This window comes from Bos indicus, chromosome 28 (genome assembly GCF_029378745.1).
Source record: "Bos indicus isolate NIAB-ARS_2022 breed Sahiwal x Tharparkar chromosome 28, NIAB-ARS_B.indTharparkar_mat_pri_1.0, whole genome shotgun sequence".
NCBI lineage: Eukaryota > Metazoa > Chordata > Mammalia > Artiodactyla > Bovidae > Bos > Bos indicus.
The window spans coordinates 43,582,078-43,599,434 of record NC_091787.1 but is presented as its reverse complement, the minus strand read 5'-3'; the positions used below and the strand labels follow the sequence as shown (position 1 = coordinate 43,599,434).

General features: G+C 49.8%; 1 protein-coding gene across 4 annotated transcripts in view; it reads right to left on the bottom strand.

The window, feature by feature from the left end:
- The window catches only part of C28H10orf71 (chromosome 28 C10orf71 homolog), a 51,278-nt gene extending 34,543 nt beyond the window's left edge, over positions 1-16,735 (bottom strand). For 2 of the 4 annotated variants that reach the window (XM_019953719.2, XM_070782204.1), the window contains exon 1: positions 16,599-16,735. The gene's annotated coding sequence lies outside the window, so the exon portion shown is untranslated. The remainder of the gene's footprint in view (positions 1-16,598) is intronic. The other 2 variants (XM_070782203.1, XM_019953723.2) reach the window with 2 other exon arrangements.
- Positions 16,736-17,357: the final 622 nt, after the last annotated feature.

The window sequence follows — 17,357 nt, the reverse complement described above, 5'->3', positions numbered from 1 at the left end:
CGTGGCCGAGGAGGTGGCACCTGGGCCTGCCTGGCCGGTCCCTCAGACTCCAGTCTGTCTGGTAACCTCACTTAGGGTTATCTGATATAAAGTGGCTTTAGCGAGGCCAACAGCTCTACAAATATTGGCAGGTACACAAAGCATCAGAAACAGCCAAATGCCCAATTTTAGAGTTTGATTGGCTAAGGCTAGACTTAAACATTAACACATTTAAAATAGAAGAAAATATTTATGGAAGAGTATTAAGTAATCAATCGCTTCCCTGGTGGCTCAGATGGTAAAGCGTCTGCCTGCAATTCCAGAGACTCGGGTTTGATCCCTGGGTTGGGAAGATGCCCTGGAGAAGGAAATGGCAACCCTCTCCAGTGCTCTTGCCTGGAAAATCTCATGGACAGAGGATCCTGGTAGGTTACTGTCCTTGGAGTTGCAAAGAGTTGGACACAGCTGAGCAACTTCAGATGGTTCCATGTTTCCATTAAGTAATCAAGAAAGATGGAGTTTATATAATTAATGTAAAAATGTGTATATATTCATGGGAAAAAAACTTTAAAACTGTAAAAATGTAGTTACAGGGGAAAAAGTTCTCAAATAATATATAGCCAAGCGATAGGTAAAATGATGCCTAAAACCAACAAATATTGCTTTGTCAGCAGAATACGTGCATGTGTTGATTTTTCCTTTTATTTTCTTTTAAATGATGGTGTATTTTTCATTGAGATGATTTGCCACAGGGTGAAGAAAACCTGTTACTACTTTTGACAAGAGATTATGGTCGGACCAACTTGCAGGGAAACCTGAGTCCAGAGTTTTAGTGAGACACTTTCCGTTCCCCCGCCCCACACCCCCGGCTGGAGCCACCTTTGCCTGGCCAAGGTGGATGGTTAATTTCACTGGTGACGTTAACACCCCTGGAATGGATGTATGGGGTGGTGGAGCTAAAAATATCCCCGTGCAGGGGCAGTTTCTCTAGAAAGCCCAGAGCTGTCTACTTTCTCCCAAGGGCTGGGGAGGTCACTCTCCAGTGGCTGGTGCTGTGAGGTGATAACTGTTTCTGGGGTAAAAGCTGCTTCTGGACCCTTGCACATGTTAAGGACCCTTTCTAGGCATTGCTGCAGAGGGTCACCTCGGGCCCTCAGAGTGAGGAGGGCATGCTCACAACCACGGGGGCTGCCCAGCTCTTGTACCTGTAATCCCATCAGAGCTCTGGCTTCCTTTTGGGGAATGCAAGGTGTCAAGACCCCTGCCCATCCTCAGCTCCTCCACAGGTGGTCCTCTCACATCGTCCTGTCCAGTTTTAGAGAAGAGTAGGGGAAGCAGATACCCATGGTGGGACCGGAGCTGGCTCAGGTGCCTTGGGAGGCTGGGACTGAGCCAGACTGTATGCTCTGAGATGAGCAGTTCTGCAAGTCACCATGTCCGCTCCAGGTTCACTACCTGGCATTTGGGTCTCAACCCTCCAAGACTACTACTGCTTCCAGAAGCTTCCAGCAGCCCAAATTCAGAGAGCTGTGAGGTTTTTGCACAACTTCATGGGTATTCTTGCCTGGAGCATCTCCATGGACAGAGGTGCCTGGCAGCCCATGGGGTTGCAAAGAGTTGGACGTGACTGAGCGACTCAGCACACACACACACACACACAAACGGGCGTCTACTAGTTGGAGTTCTGTTGGTGTGAATGGCATGCGGAGGGCTATCCTACTGTTTACGGGGCATTGGCTCTCCATGCGGCCCTTAGAGGAGGGCTCTGGAGGCAGCCTCATCATGTCCCGCTTTCTTGCAGAGGGAGCGGGATCCTGGGGACTTGTGAAAGGCAAATGGTGAGTGCAGCAGATAACAGAGCTGGGGTCAGATCTAGGGCACCCAACAAGCCTGCCAGGGGCTTTCTGGCTGTCTCCTGGCCTTCTTGGAGGAACCAGCACACACCGTTCCTTGCACACCCTCACTCTCAGCTCCAGACCCAGGGTCACCTAGTGCAGCCCATGGGCAGAGGGGCCCCAAAGGCTGCAGGGGGCTTTTGCTCTAAAGTCACTTGGATTGGGTAGCAGCCTTTAAAGCCTGGGAGATTTGGGAGGCGGGGTGGGACAGTGGCATCTCTGACTCCTTTTCAAACGGAAGGTCGGGCGCCACTGGGTGGCGGGATGTGCGGGGCTGCCCCTGCAGACGAGGCATGTGCCCTCCTGCTGGCCACTAGCTAACTTCTTCATTTTCATACCTGCCAGGACTGTTTGCAACTCCATTCTGAGCAGGGGATGGCTTAGGGTGTGCTGGAGAGGGATGGCTAACACATCTCAATGTTTCCCCAAAAGCCATCTGGGGGGCCGGACCCTGAACACCCTGCCCATCAACCTCCTTGCCACTGGGCACCCTCAAACACTCAGAGAACTGGGTGTCACGTTGAGCTGAATTAAACCTTGAAGAGCATGTAAACTAGCAAGTGTTCTGCCAGCATTAATACTAAATAAGGCTTATCTTCAGGAACATTTACCTGCTGTGAGCAGATATGTCTTCATGAAATATGAAATCCTCCCAAATTTATTAAAACCGCCTGCGTCTAAGTGGGAACTCAAACCGAGCAGCCCTCCTTTAGAGCCTCATTATTATTATGGCATTATTTATTTATATCCTACCCTAAGACAGACATGATGTAATCCAGTAATTAAGATTGTTATGATTGAATATTTATTAAGCACCTACAATAAGCCAGTCACTGATCCACATAAAATGAGTCTCTCTCCTCCAGAGCTGCCATCTTGCTGCCATGGGGAGCTCAGCGCTTCTCATAGGGGAGCAGGCAGAAGTTTAATGGATTTTGTCTTCCCTGAGCAAGCCTGAGAGAAATGACGCTGATCAGAAATTGGGCCCAGTTTAGTCTCGCAGTTCAATTGGAATGAAATGAAAACAATCCATCGCTGGCTTAGAGAAGAGATGGGTGTGCGTGCAGAGGAGCTGTCCACCCCAAACGAGGCATCTCAGAACCCAAGGGTAAGCAGAGCTGTGGCCTCCTCTTGGGGCCCCTGGGGCAATAGGTGTGGGCAACTTCCTCTGCATTTGTAACTCACCCCCAGGCCCAGACTATGTTTTTCTTTTGTACTTCCTGTAAAATTAGCCCCTGCTCTCACAGGTCAGGGCTTCCCAGGTGGCTCACTGGGTGAAGAATCTGACTGCAATGCAGGAGACACTGGTTCAATCCCTGGGTCAGGAAGATCCCCTGGAGGAGAGCATGGTAACCCACTCCATAATCTTGACTGGAGAATTTCATGGACAGAGGAGCCTGGCAGGCTGTAGTCCATGGGGTCGCAAAGGTCAGACACGATTGAAGCGACTGAGCACTTACACACACGCACTGGGCCAGGTCACAAGCCAACTGAGGCTGGGTCTCCGAGCTAGCATGGGGGCTGCCAAGGGAAGCAAACACAGCCTCAGGCCTCCTGGAAGTCAGTCCCCGGACAAGGTCCCACAGGGAGCTTCCTCCATCTGTTCAGTCCCACTGCTCCAGAACAGCCTGGAAAGTCCGGGCTTCTTGTCTCCCTGGCTCCCCTTTCCATCTTCCTCTGTCTTTCCCCACGCTGGGCCGCTTCTCCCTAAAAGGACTTGCTGGGTCGTGAGCTGGCCAAGAGAGAGCCTGTAGGCTGGGCTCTCTGGATTCTACCTGGACTCTGTGCCTGAGCATTATTTGTAGAGTGAAAGAGTAAATAAATGAATAAAAGCACTAAGGGGCCAACCAATGAGACACCTCTGTAAATGTATACCTGGCACCTGCTACATGACCTTCTATGACCAAGGGCTTCCCTGGTGGCCCAGGTGGTGAAGAATCTGCCTGCAATACAGGAGACCCGGGTTTGATCCCTGAGTCAGGAAGATCCTCTGGAGAAGGGAATGGATGTCCACTCCATTGTTCTTGCCTGGAAAATTCCATGGACAGAGAAGCCTGGCGGGTTACAGTCCAGGGGGCTGCAAAGAGTTGAACACGACTGAGTGACTAACACTTCAACTCCACCATCACTGCCTGGAAAAATCTAGTCTCAATTTAAAGTTCAAAGAGTGCCAGAAAATGGGCTTACAGAGGCGTCCGCTCATCCTTCAGTGCCTGTGCTTGTACAGCTCTGGGTACTGGAGGCCCTGACATGCACACCTGGGCCTGACCCCCACCCGGGCTCAGCATTTCACTCCATGCTGGCAGGAGGCGGGGACTGCAGGTCGTATTTTCGCCATCACCAGGGAGATCTGTGTGTGTGTGCATGTGGTAAAGCCAGAGAATCTCTGCCCAGGTCGCGGGGAGCTCAGCTTCTCTAGGAAAAGTTGCCTAAGGCGCAAGGAGGCAGAGAATGAGCTGAGGAGGCATCCATCAGGGACTGGCTTGAATTTGGTGTTTGAGGAGTGGTTTCGGGGATGAGAAAGCATTAAAATGGTCTGTGAGCAGTATGTGGAAAGGGGAAATGATGCCACAACCTTAAAATGGTGAGGAATTCCAACAGCTCGTGCAATTAAAAGGTGTATTGGAAATCGAAAGGGCTGAGAAGCCATCTGCACTCTCCCTTTGGGGTGAGGGCTCCTTCTCGCCTTTCCTTCTGCCCTCACTTCCTCTTGTATTTCCTTCCTTCCTAATAGAATTTATTTTTCTCGTTACAGACAATCTGACAATTTAGGAGTGGGGGAAAGAAAGTAGGGGAAAAAACCCACCCAGTGAGGTTGACATGGGGGAGCTGTGCCTGTTGGGAGGGGTATATGGGACATTCCTAGACCTTTTTCTGAATCTTAGTATGAACTGAAAGAAAACTGCTCTTAAAACTAAAGTCTGTTAAAAACAAAAGCAAAAACCACCCTCTACCCGTAAGTCCCATGTACTATTTATTCATTCACTTTTTTTTTGGACATAGCTGTGATCATACCATCTGGACAACTTCTTAACTTTCTTTTGCCATTAAACTTTGTAACAAAAGCATTTATTTCCATATTATGAATTCTTCTGAAACATTTTTTGCTGAAGTATAGTTGATTCACAATATAGTGCTAGATTCTGGTGTACAGCAAAGAGATTATGTTATACACAGATTATAGTCCTTTCTCATATTATATTTGATTTATGTTATTGCAAGACACTGAATATAGTTACCTGTGTTGCATGGTAGGCCCTTGTTGCTTGCGTATTATATTTTATAAATAGTAGTTTGTATCAGCTAATCCCAAACTCCTAGTTTACCCGTCCTCCCCTTCTCCCTCTGGTAACCACAGTTTGTTTTCTATGTCTGTGAGTCTGTTTTGAAAATAAGACCACTTGTATCACATTTCAGATTCCAACTATAAGTGGTATCATTTGATACATGTCTTTGTTTGACTTACTTAACATGATAATCTCTAGGTCTGTCCACGTTGCTGGAATGGCATTATTTCATTCTTTTCTTATGGCTGAGTAGGATTCCATTGAATGTATGGACCACATCTTCTTTATCCATTCATCTGTTGATGGGCATTTAGGCTGCTTCTGTTTCTTGGCTATTGTAAATCGTGCTGCCCGTACAATTGGGGTGCATGTATCTTTTCAAATTAGAGTGTTTTTTCCCAGATGTATGCCCAGAAGTGGGATTGCTGGATCCAGTTTTTTAAGGAACTTCCATACTGTTTCCACAGTGGCTGCACCAACCTACCTTCCCGCCAGCGGTGCTGGAGGGCTCCCTCGTCAGCACCTCCTGCCCAGTGTTCACTGCCTGTGGACTTTTCAATGAGGGCCACTCTGACTGCTGTGCGAGGTGACACCTCACTGTGGTTTTGATTTGCATTTCTCTAATAATCAGCAATGTTGAACATCTTTTCATGCTTGCCATCTGTACGTCTTCTGTGGAAAAATGTCTATTAAAGTCTTCTGCCCTTTTTTTCAATTTGATTTTTTATTTTTATTTTTTTTATTTGAGTTGTATGAGCTGTTTGTATATTTGTTCAGTCACATCATTTGTGAATATTTTCTCTCAGTCCATAGATTGTTTTTTCATCTTCTTTATGGTTTCCTTTACTGTACAAAAGTTTATGTTTGATTAGGTCCCACTTGTTTGTTTTTGCTTTTTGTTTCTAATGCTTTGGGAGACTGACCTAAGAAAGCATCGCTATTATTTACGTCAGAGAACGTTTGCCTGTGTTCTCTCCTAGGAGTTCTATGGCGTCCTGTCTTATACTGGAGTTGAGCCATTTGGAGCTTATTTCTGTGTGTGGTGGGTATGTTTTCTAGCTTCGCCGATTCACATGTAGCTCTCCAGCCTGCCCGCAGCACTTGGTGAAGATACTGTCTTTTCTCCGTTTTCCATTCTGGCCTCCTCTGTTGAAGATTAGTTGGCCGTAGGTGTGTGGGTTTCTTTTGGGCTCTCTATTCTGTTCCCTTGATCCATACGCCTGTTCCTGTGTCAATAGCACGTTGTTCTGATCACTACAGCTTTGCGGTATTTTCTGAAGTCTCGGAAGATTATGTCTCTGGTTTTGTTCATTTTCCTCAGGATTGCTTGGGCAATTCGGGATCTTTTGTGACTCCATATAATTTTTAGAGTTATTTATTCCAGTTCTGTGAAAGATGTCATGGGTAATCTGATAGAGATTACATAAAACCTATAGATTGCTTTGGGTTGCATGGCCATTTTGACAATGTAGTCCTTGCAATCCAAATATTATTTTAAAATAAAATTTGCAATTAAAATATTATTTTAAATGGCTTAATATTCCAAATCCTGGAATTTCAGTGTATTTGGCTCCTTAGGAAATGCTACAATGAAGATGTTTATAGGTAAGATTTTTTATTTGGATTTATTGTCTCAAGATGCATTTGCAGATGTGTGATTACTGGATTGAAGAGATTCACATTATCAAGCCCTGTACGCATACATCTTGCCAAATGGCTTTCCACTGCTACCAGTGATGAGTAAGCCTGCCTGTGTGACCACATCTCTGGCAGCAAAGGGCATTTGCTTTTTATGGCTCCTTGCTACTATGGGTGTAAGAGACAGCCTTGGTTACAACCTAGACCAGGGGTACAGTGCCCTTGGGGTGACACGATTACAGGACAAATGGGGCAGGAGTTCTCAGCCACGCACGGGGCGAGGCGCCCTCGCTGTTACCCACACTGGGACCAGAGGGCGAAAGCCTAGGTGAGCGCAGGGCCCAGGCTCCTCTTTAAGGCGGCCCAGGGATGCTACGGGACAGCACGGTATAACGCAAGGGGCTGTTTAGAGCTCTGCATGGGTTTGAATCCATTTTTTCTCTAAACTATTGGCTGTGTGCTTTTGGGCACGAAGTCACCTCCTACGTCTCTGCTTTCTATAATAAATATCTCAAGACTAGAAGGCTCCCAGGAACAGCTGTTTGGGGATATAAAAGGGATAACCTTCCCACAGGAGAACTTCAAGAAAGGCTAGTTCCTTTCTTCTTTCTGCTTCATTCCCAGATCCCCCAGGAGTCAGGTCACAGCCGGATGCAGGCCAGTGCAGTGTCTCCATTGGAGCTGGAAAGGACAGAGCCCACCCCTGTGGCGAGCCCTGCTTGCTGCCCTGCAGCTCTGGACGTTACTGCCTATGCTGTGCCTGGCATACCCCACACATGGGTGAGGCCAGGCCATTTAGTGCTCTGTGGGGTGAGTGTCTCGAGGCCAGCCTTCCATCATTTTTCTTCCTTGTCTTTGGGATGAGATCATGAGAGCCGAGCCTGGTAATTGCTCAGGAAAATAAGGCTCCTTTTTAATCAGGTGCTAAAAGCACTTTCAGCAGCCTCGCGCAGCGCTGCCGACAGGAGCAGCTTCCAGCCAATTCTGTGACACTTCAAAGAGCAGAGGTAAGACTGCTTCTGGGAAATTAGCACCATCACACCTGCCCCCAACCTTGATTTCCTTGGGCCATTGAACACGCAGGTCAAATTTAGAGATGGGAAATATCCATGTGTCTGCAACACATCTATCGCTGAGTCCCCCGCTGAGCATTTAGGCAAATCACCTTCTCTGAGTGTTGCGTTCAGTTTCTTTGTCTGTAGAATGGGGATACATCGGCTAAATCTCAGCTTGTTGGGTTGTGAGGATCAAGGGAAGAGGAGAGGGAGGCACGGTGCTTGCTGTGCTGTGTGCTTTTCACCTTATGCTTCATTCGCTCTTTTCAGAAGCTCCACGAGGCGGGGAGCATGATTATCTGGGATGAAGATTCACCTGCTGACGGTTCAGTCCCCTTCCCGGTGCCCAAGCACTGTCGGCATGGACTCCCTCCTATCGTTGCAGGCACCCAGGGATGCAGGAGGAAAGCTTGGCTTTGTAACCCACAACCAACATGCTTCTTAACTACCTGGTGCAGAAATTCCTCCTGCTACAAATGGAGCTGATTGCTTTTGGCCTCTACCTTCAGGCCCAAAGCACTGGGCAAGTCACAAATGTCCCCAACATTGGGGAAAACATGTGTTCAGAAAGAGGAAACTTTGCTGAGCAGATCATTAAGGCTGCGCGGCTGGGGCGGTACGGGGTGGAGGCGTTTTCTGCTACCTCCCTCCCCAACATTTTGGTTCTGCTCCCGATAACATGGTAGGTCAAGCATGTGGCTAAATATAGCTGCCCTCCCAGCTGGGCTGTCATCGGGACTGTCAGCAGTGTGTCCAAGGTTTGCAGACTGGAACTTCTCAGTTAAACTCAGTTATGGGGGGCAGGGATTTTGTTTTCAGAAGTCCTCCCCTCCTCCCCTTAAATTGTAGACCCAGGGAGAGACCCCATAGGGCCGACTAGAAGGCAGGGGAAGTCGGATGGGGGCAGAGCGCCTGGACCTGCAGACTTGAGCATGGCAGCAAGCTGAGTCCTCAAGACCAGAGTCTTGGGTTCCTGTGCCCAACAGCCTTGGGAACGCGGCAGCCTCACAGGAGCTGTCGGGCCCATCTTTAGGGCCAGGGTAAGTCACTGGCTCATCACCAGCAGTGTGCGCAATTGGGCAACCACTGAGCCTCTGAGCCACAGTGGCCTCATGTGTGGGAAAGAGTCATGGTAACCTTATGCTCGCTGCTATAGCGAATAAAGGAAAACAAGAAAGTGCTTTCTGTTGAAGGTCCTCACACTAGTGGAACTAGACTCTGCCACACGATACAGGCTTTGCCATCTCTCCATCAGCCATGTCATGCAGGTATCTGGTTCAGCTCAGACAAATTGTTTTAAGCATCTCTGTGTTCTGGGAGCTTGAAGCTCCAAAAAATAATGAGTTCAAGGACACACAGACAGGATGCAGCAGAGACAGGAGATGCACACCTGACATTCCACCCTCCCTTTTCACCCAGGGACACCACTTGTATTGCCCTCGGGTTTACTGGTCTGCGAATTCTTAAGGAGGAGACCAACTGAAGTTAGAGGGGCAGGGCTGAAGGAGGGACTCAACGGGGGCTCAGTCCTCATGCGGCAGGTTAGGGGCCCGGGACTGCTGCGCTGGTCCAGCTGAGAACCCGGGGAGCGTCGCTCTGTGTCCGTGCCCTCCCTGGATTTGGGCCACCCTCAGCCTGTGCAGCTGAGTACAGCGGTCCCTGTAGGGTCACTTTCTCCCAAGGCTGTCTTGGCCCCTTGAAGATGCAGGCTGGGTGTGTTCAAACTTTTTCTCCAGCCTTCTGGGCTCCACAGGCTCCCAGTTTAGGAGGAGGGATTGAAATTTGCTTAACTGAAGGGGTTCATTTTTATTAGTGTCTGTTTCCCCATCGGGTGGTACCGCGCACTATAGGTGGTTTGAATCCTGGCTTTGAATCCTTCATTTATTCTAGAAGCATTTGTTCTGTAAACACCATGGGCCCGGCAATGGGATGCAGCTGTGAACAAGACAGGATCTCTGCTTTCATGGAACTTACACTTGGGGCTTGAGGGTGGGGATGTCTAGATGAGAGTAGAGAGCAGACAGGACCAGGCCATGTGGAGCCTTGCTGGCCAGAGACATGGAGTTTGCATTTTATCCAGTATTATAGGAAGCCAATGGTGGGTTTAGCCACAGGGCCAATAGGATCTGATAAACATTTGAAGACGCTTTAATGGCAGCATTATGTACAATTGCTAAGATATGGAAGCAAGGTAAGTGTCCATCAACAGATGAATGGATAAAGAAGTGGCATATGTATGCATACACACACATGCTTACACACAACGGAAAACTACTCAGCAATAAAAAGCGAAATGTCGCCATTTGCAGCAGCATGAACGGACTTGGAGGGCATTATGCTGAGTGAGGTGCGCCAGACAGAAAGAGACAAACGCTGTACGGTACCACTGACATGTAGAACATAGAAAATACAATAAACTGGTGAATAGAACAAAAAAAGGAGCCTCACAGGCATAGAGAATAGACTAGCGGCTACAGTGGGGAGAGGGAGGGGAGGAGGGGCGATGGAGGGCAGAGGATTAACAGGTACAGACTGAGGTATAAAATAAGCTACAGGGTGCACTGTGCAACACGGGCAATGGAGCCAGCATTTTACAGTAGCTATAAATAGAGTGTAGCCTTCAAAATTGTGAGTTACTTTATTGGACACCTTTAACTTGTACAATATACATCAACTATCCTTCAATGAGAAAATAAATGTAAAAAAGATTTCTCTGACTGCAGCATGGAAAATGGAATGTTGCGGGATGAGATGGGGGCAGGGCCAGTCGAAGGACTTCGTAGGTGTTCAGAGGGGAGTAAGTGGCCTGGAAGGTCAGAGAGGAGAGGAGAGTGGGGAGGTTATTTGGGGTAGAATTTGGCTCTGGGCACTGGAATATGAGTGATGAGGAAGAGGAGACCCCAGCAGGACTCCCGGCGTCGAGTGCTCACTCCCACTGTCTGCCACAAATGGAGCAGCTTAAGTTTTAGGGAGCTACCTGCAGTGGGCTGGTTTCCGCCGCTAACAGGAGCACGTCTGTGTGACTGATCGCATTGTTGATTCATTTTCATAATCACAGCAATCTTACAAGACAGAGGTGCTGTGCTATGTCGTTCTTAGTCGTTCAGTTGTATCCAACTCTGCGACCCCATGGACTGTAGCCTCCCAGGCTCCTCTGTCCATGGGGATTCTCCAGACAAGAATACTGGAGTGGGTTGCCATGGCCTCCTCCAGGGGATCTTCCCAACCCAAGGATGGAACCCAGGTCTCCCTCCTTGCAGGTGGATTCTTTACTGTCCGAGCCGCCAGGGAAGCCCAAGAGAGGCGCTGCTGTTGTCTAAATAACTTGCTCAGCTCACTTGTCTGGTTGCCCCAGCGCCCTGGTTCCTCCAGAGAATTAGTCTCAGCCATTGCTGTCAGCTCTCCCTCAGGCCCCCAGCTCTGAGTAGCACCCTGATTCCTCTAGAGAATTAGTCTCAGCCATCGCTGTCATCTCTCCCTCAGGCCCCAGCTCTGAGTATCACCCTGATTCCTCCAGAGAATTAGTCTCAGCCATCGCTGTCATCTCTCCCTCAGGCCCCCAGCTCTGAGTATCAGAGGGGGCTTGGTTTTTGCCCACTGCCGAGGGATCTGGTCCACACTGGAGAATTTCATGTATATCTTCACCTCTAGACATAGGATTGCGATTATTCCCCTTGTGAGTTTGCTAAAAGCTAAATGAACTGTCCCAACTCTGTCTCTGAAACAGATGAGATTTACCCTGGAGAGGACGTGGGGCTGCACTGAACCTCCCAGGGGACCCGGTGCTCCTGCTGAGGGCCCCACTGAAAGACCTGAAGTCCCTGACCCCAGAGACCCCAGCAGTGTCTTTTGAGCCCATTTGGGAGTTTCTGTGGAACAAGGGCGCTCTCATTCAAGCGGTCCCATCCGGATGCTCGCGTGCAGTGGCTCTGCCATGTGCCAGTGGGCAGGGCTTGTGAGGGCAGCTGACGTTAGCACGTGCTCTCCGGTCAGCACCACACACTCACAGGAGAGGAGGGAGGCGCACAAGGTGAAGAGCACGGGCCTTGCAGCCCCCAGGCCCCTGCCCTTTATCTTCCATTGAAACTTCCCCCCAGTATATCTTTGCATGGATCATTGGGCAGTTCCCTGGTCATAAAGGCCTGTTCTTCTAAGAGCAATGGGATGTGCCTGCTCAGAGTCTTGGGATGAAGTGCCCCACGTGTGAGCTTGTGCACACATGCTAAGCATTGGTGTGTGTGTGGAAGCACCACAGCTCTCCTGTGGGCCACGAGAGAATCAGAATAAAGAGAGTGGCATTGGGGGCACTGGGGACCCAGGCACAGATCTGTACCTGGCACCTTGCCCTGTGAGTGAGGCATCACAATCTCCACCCCCAAGAGGAAGAAAATGGGGCTCTGGCTCACAGTAGCCCTCTACAGCAGGGTCGGTCGTGCACCCCACCTGCATGGCCTCCCGCTCCGGCTCACAGTGGCCTCTACAGCAGGGTCGACCGTGCACCCCACCCGCATGGCCTCCCTCTCGATGTGACCCCTTTGGCTCCCGCCTGGCCATCCATTGTGTTAATTGAACGCTTGAACAGCATTTGAAGGCCAGGTTTGGTGCTTGAATATATTGCCACATTAATAACTTCAGAACATTTCAGGCAGCATTGAAATAGTAAATTAGGACACGACGGGCCATATATTCAAGGCAGAGAGCTGAAGTATCATTTTATTACATGTGCCATGGAATTAAAGGCTTAATTTTCTTTTAAAAGATGGCGATGCATCATTTCCTGCAGCCAGGTAAAAACAGTTAGCAGAAATGATTTATCTCTCCTTCCATTTAAAAATACAAAACCGGAATCCCGGGATCTAGCTCTCTGTTATTTATCTCTGCCTGGAGGGCACTTGAGACTCTGATCAGTCATTCTGACTTGAAGGACAGGCCAGATCCTGGCTGTGGCCTTGAGAGGGAGGTGAGGGCAGAGCAGTGGCTGTCTCGGTGGGGTAGGGGAGTGTGGCTTCTCACACAAGGCTCAGAAGACAGGGCGACTGTGTTCCTTTCCCAACTCTGGCCACAGGCTGGCTCTGCACTCACTATTTACCTCTTGAAGCATAGTTTTCTCACCTACAGAATGGAATCACAGGTGAGTTTATGGTGGGGCTGTTGTAAGGTTCTCATGAGATTATAGATGGAAAGAAAGTGGGCCTTCGGGGGCTCTTGCACAGCTAAGTCACATTTGTGGAAGAAAATTTTAGAATGGCTCTTTATATTCTGACAGTAAAAGTTATATTCACTGAGGGGCTTCCCGGGTGGCTTCCTGGGTGGCTTCTTTAATGGTAAAGAAGCTACTTTTCAAGGCAGGAGACTTAAGGGATGTGGGTTCCAACCCTGGGTTGGGAAGATCCCCTGGAGAAGGGAATGGCAACCCACTCCAGTATTCTTGTCTGGAGAATCCCATGGACAGAGGAGCCTGGCAGGCTACAGTTCACAGGGTGGCAAAGAGTCAGATACGACTGAAGTGATTCAACACAGCATCCTGCATGCACTCACTGAGAAGAAATTTGGAAAATACAGAAAATAGCAAAGAAGAAAATAAAGGAAATTGTATAACATGGCCTGGAGATGATCAACGTTATTTTTCCTGTTTTGGCATACTTTTAAAAACAAAATTCGATTCCTAAACATTTACAAATTAGTATTCTGGTACTCTGTTTTTCCGGCTTGATATTCCCAACACCAGCTTCATCCTTAATGACTGTCCACAGCTTCTTTGCATGACTGCATACAATTCTATTGTATGTAAAAATGCACATGATCTATATTGATCCTCTCTTGTCAGATCTTTACCTTCTTTCTTTGAAGAATACTTCCTGTGGTCACTGTAACAAGCTGGTGGTGAGGGAGGGTTAATAGATATTTATTCGCTCACAGTTCTGGAGGACAGAAATCTGGGCTCAAGGTGTTGGCAGGGCTGAGCTGCCTTCAAGTGCCTGACCAGCCTCTGGCGGCTCCAGGTGTTTCTGGGTTTGTGGCCGCATGCCTTCAATCTCTGCTTCTGTCTGCATATGACCTTCTCTTTTCTGTCTGTCTGTCTGTCTCCTCTGAGTGCTTCTAAAAGGAGACTTGTCAGAGACTTTGTCACTGGATTTAGGGCTCCCCTGGGTAATTAAGATGATCTCTTAATCTCTAGATTCTTAACTTCATTATATCTGCAGAGATTCCTCCTAAATAAGGTCACATTCACAAGTTGTGGTGTTAGGATGTTGACATATCTTTTGAGAGCCACCATTCAGTCCACAGAAGCCAGGAAACCAGGGCTTAAGGAAGACCAGCTCTTAGCCCCAGGTCACAGGGCTTCCAGGTGGTGGAGCTGGGATTCTGTCCCAGGCATTTGGCCTAAATGCATTTAATTTGCCTGAATATCTTTTTATATACATGGAGTCATATTTTAAACGTTTGGTTTTAATGGCCTCTTTGTCTGATTACAACGGCTCTCTCCTGTCTGTACTTTCCGGGCCCAGTCGCGGTTGGAGACAGCCCCACAGAACCCATCTACCGATCCGTCCCTACCAGAGGGCGGGAGAGAAGGGGCTGATGCTCAGCACGGCAGGTGCCGGCTGTCTGCCCCGAGGGTCTCCTGCTGTCTGAGCCCAGCATCCGCTCCATCAGATGCTACAGGTTTCAACAGCGCTGGTGGATCCAGTGACCACCCTCAGCTCCGGGCCTTTCCCGAGGAGACCCTCAAGCAGGTCTTCCCTGCCCTCTCACTGCAGTCTGGGGGACACACCTCCTGCAGCACCCTTGACCTCCCCTTGTGGGCAGAGCAGCCAAGAGGCTCAAGTGAGTTTCCTAAGGGTGCTGTTGCCATGTTGTCCACGGCTTTGCAGATGTGATTAACACAAAAGAATGGTGTGCGGGTTTCCTGGGAATGGATATGAAGTCCGAGAAGGCTCCTCTCAGGGGTCCTGAGTTGACTCATCCCCATTTCCTGCTGTGGGCCTGAGTATTCACCCTAGTAATCCCCCTCCTGGGGGCAAGACCCCTCTGGTGAGCCTCTGCAAGGACTGTCAGCTCCCAGGAAGGGGAGATCATGCCCCTTATTATTCCTTGGGTCTCCTGAGTCCTGGGCCCTCCCTGAGCCAGCCTGCTTCTGTATCTGGGGACTGAGCCAACTGCTGTACTCATGCAAATTGGGGCTCAGGACAAGAGGAGGGGGAGCATCTCATACATGACAGGGGCAAGGCCAGGTGGTTGACGATCAACCTACAGTCATTCTGAGACTTAGATAAAATTATACCCATTTTAGGGCTTCCCTGGTAGCTCAGACAGTAAAGAATCCTCCTGCAATGCAGGAGACCTGGGTTCGATCCCTGGGTTGGGAAGATCCCCTGGAGGAGGGCATGGTAACCCACTCCAGTATTCTTGCCTGGAGAATCCCCATGGTAGAGGAGCCTGGCAGGCTAGAGTCCACGGCTTTGCAGAGTCGGACACAACTGAGTGACTAAGCACAGCACATACCTGTTTTAAAGATGAGGAAACTGAAAGGAAAAAGCGACTTGTCCAGGGTCCCATCAGCAGCGGGGACCAGCCCCCCTTGCCTCTGTAGTGGAGGCAGTAAGTCCTTCTCCACAGACAATCCCTACCGCATGCTGGTTCTGTTTCTACTTTAGTATAAGCTTAACCCTGAGAAGGTCACAGGCAGGCTTCTGCAGGAAAGACAGGGCTTGACAAGTGAATGAAAAGGATACAGGTTTGGTTTCAGGCTTGGAATCTGAATGTTCTGACCATGAGCAGCTGGGCCAGAGGCCAGAGTCCAGAGTCAGGGGAGGAGGGTAGAGGAGGAGTCTGTAGGCTGCAGGTACCTGAGCCCTGTAAGTCCCTCGTGGGCTGCATGAATGTCCCCATGACAGCATGGGGCTGTGCTGATCACTCCATGTGACCAGGTGCCCAGCTGGAGTGGATGGGACTCTGAAGCTCCAACAAACTTTCTCGACGGGAAAGGTTAAACAGAAAAGATGTCCAAAGTCCTGGGAAATGAGCCCAGGCTCTGTGGATGGAGATGGGAGCGTCACACATACTGTCTCGTCTAACCTCCCCAGCAGTTTAGCAAAATAAACTGGGCTATCTCCACATTACAGACTAGGAGATGAGGCTCAGAGAGGTTAAGTGACTTGTCCAGAATAACACAGCAAGAAGAAGATGCAGCTGAGATTCAATGCTTCCTGAAGCTTGTGGCTCAGAACACAAGCAGGTGAAAAATCTTGCCCCATTCTTCTTCCTGCGATAGCTACTCAGAAATTTACTCTTATAGGGAGAAGTGCTTAAAGACATACAAGACTCAAGAGACATGATATGGTCACAGATGTGACTGAGGTAGGCATCCTAGCTGGATCAGAAGCTGTTCCTGCTGTAAAGGAAAGCCTTCTGCTGGCTTTTAAGACTCCTGGTGCTGTGGAGCTGAGCATCCCCCAGGCCCAGGCCTGTGGGAGGGGCCGGGTACGGCAGCCTGTGTGCTCTGACTTCCTCTGGACAACTCTGCCCGGCACCAGTCACGCTGGAAGTAGACCCTGGTCCCGCTCAGCCACTAATCGGCGGAGTCCCTATCCACCCACATCCTTGGTACTACTGCCCAGCTTTCTGCCCTCCAAGAGACAGCCTGGGGCTGAAGTATCACCCGGTTAAGTCCCTCCAGCCTGGCCCTGCTGAGAGAGTGCTCTTTACAGCGAGAAGCGAGGGGAGCACGGAGGCTTACTCACCATAGCAGCATCCTCCTTGAGCCGCAGGAGCGTGGAGGACACAGCCGCCCACAGTCATGGGCTGCGTGCAGGGCGCCTGCCCCGGGCGCTCACACTTCCTTTCTCGGAGCGGCAATGAGGCAGTGGGAAAGAATCCACTCCCACCCAGCTGGGCCTGCCCTTCGCCCGAGACACCAGATCTGACTTGGAAGCCAGCTGGACATTCCTGTTAGGCTGTTCAGAAATGGACCACGGCCCCACCGCTCAGAGAGGCCTGAGCACTCCCGCCCCCTGCTTCCTCTGGAGCCTGGCCCTTCTCTGCAATGCCCCCATCCCAAGGGACTGGGTCTGTGACCTTGGTGAAGCCCTCGGCTGACCCGGCTCCCGCCCTCTGGCTCTGTTCGTTTATAAATAGGCCCATTTCTCATCCTGCTCCAGCCCAGAGCTCCACACCCAAGAGGCAGATGCAACCTCGGGATTCCCTTTCCAGCCAAGGGCAGAGCAGGACCCGGCGGGCTCATGGGCCTGAAGGATGAGATCACAGATTTTCCTGCAAACAGTAACGCACACTGGACAGTCAGAGGCTACTTTCCTGCGGCTGCCCAAACAAGTGACCACGCACAGGGTGGCCTAAACAACAGACAGTCATTGTCTCACACTACTTTCCTGCGGCTGCCCAAACGAGTGACCACGTACAGGGTGGCCTAAACAACAGACAGTCATTGTCTCACAGTTCTGGAGGTCAGAAGTCTGAAATCAAGGGGTCGGCAGGGTAGCTCT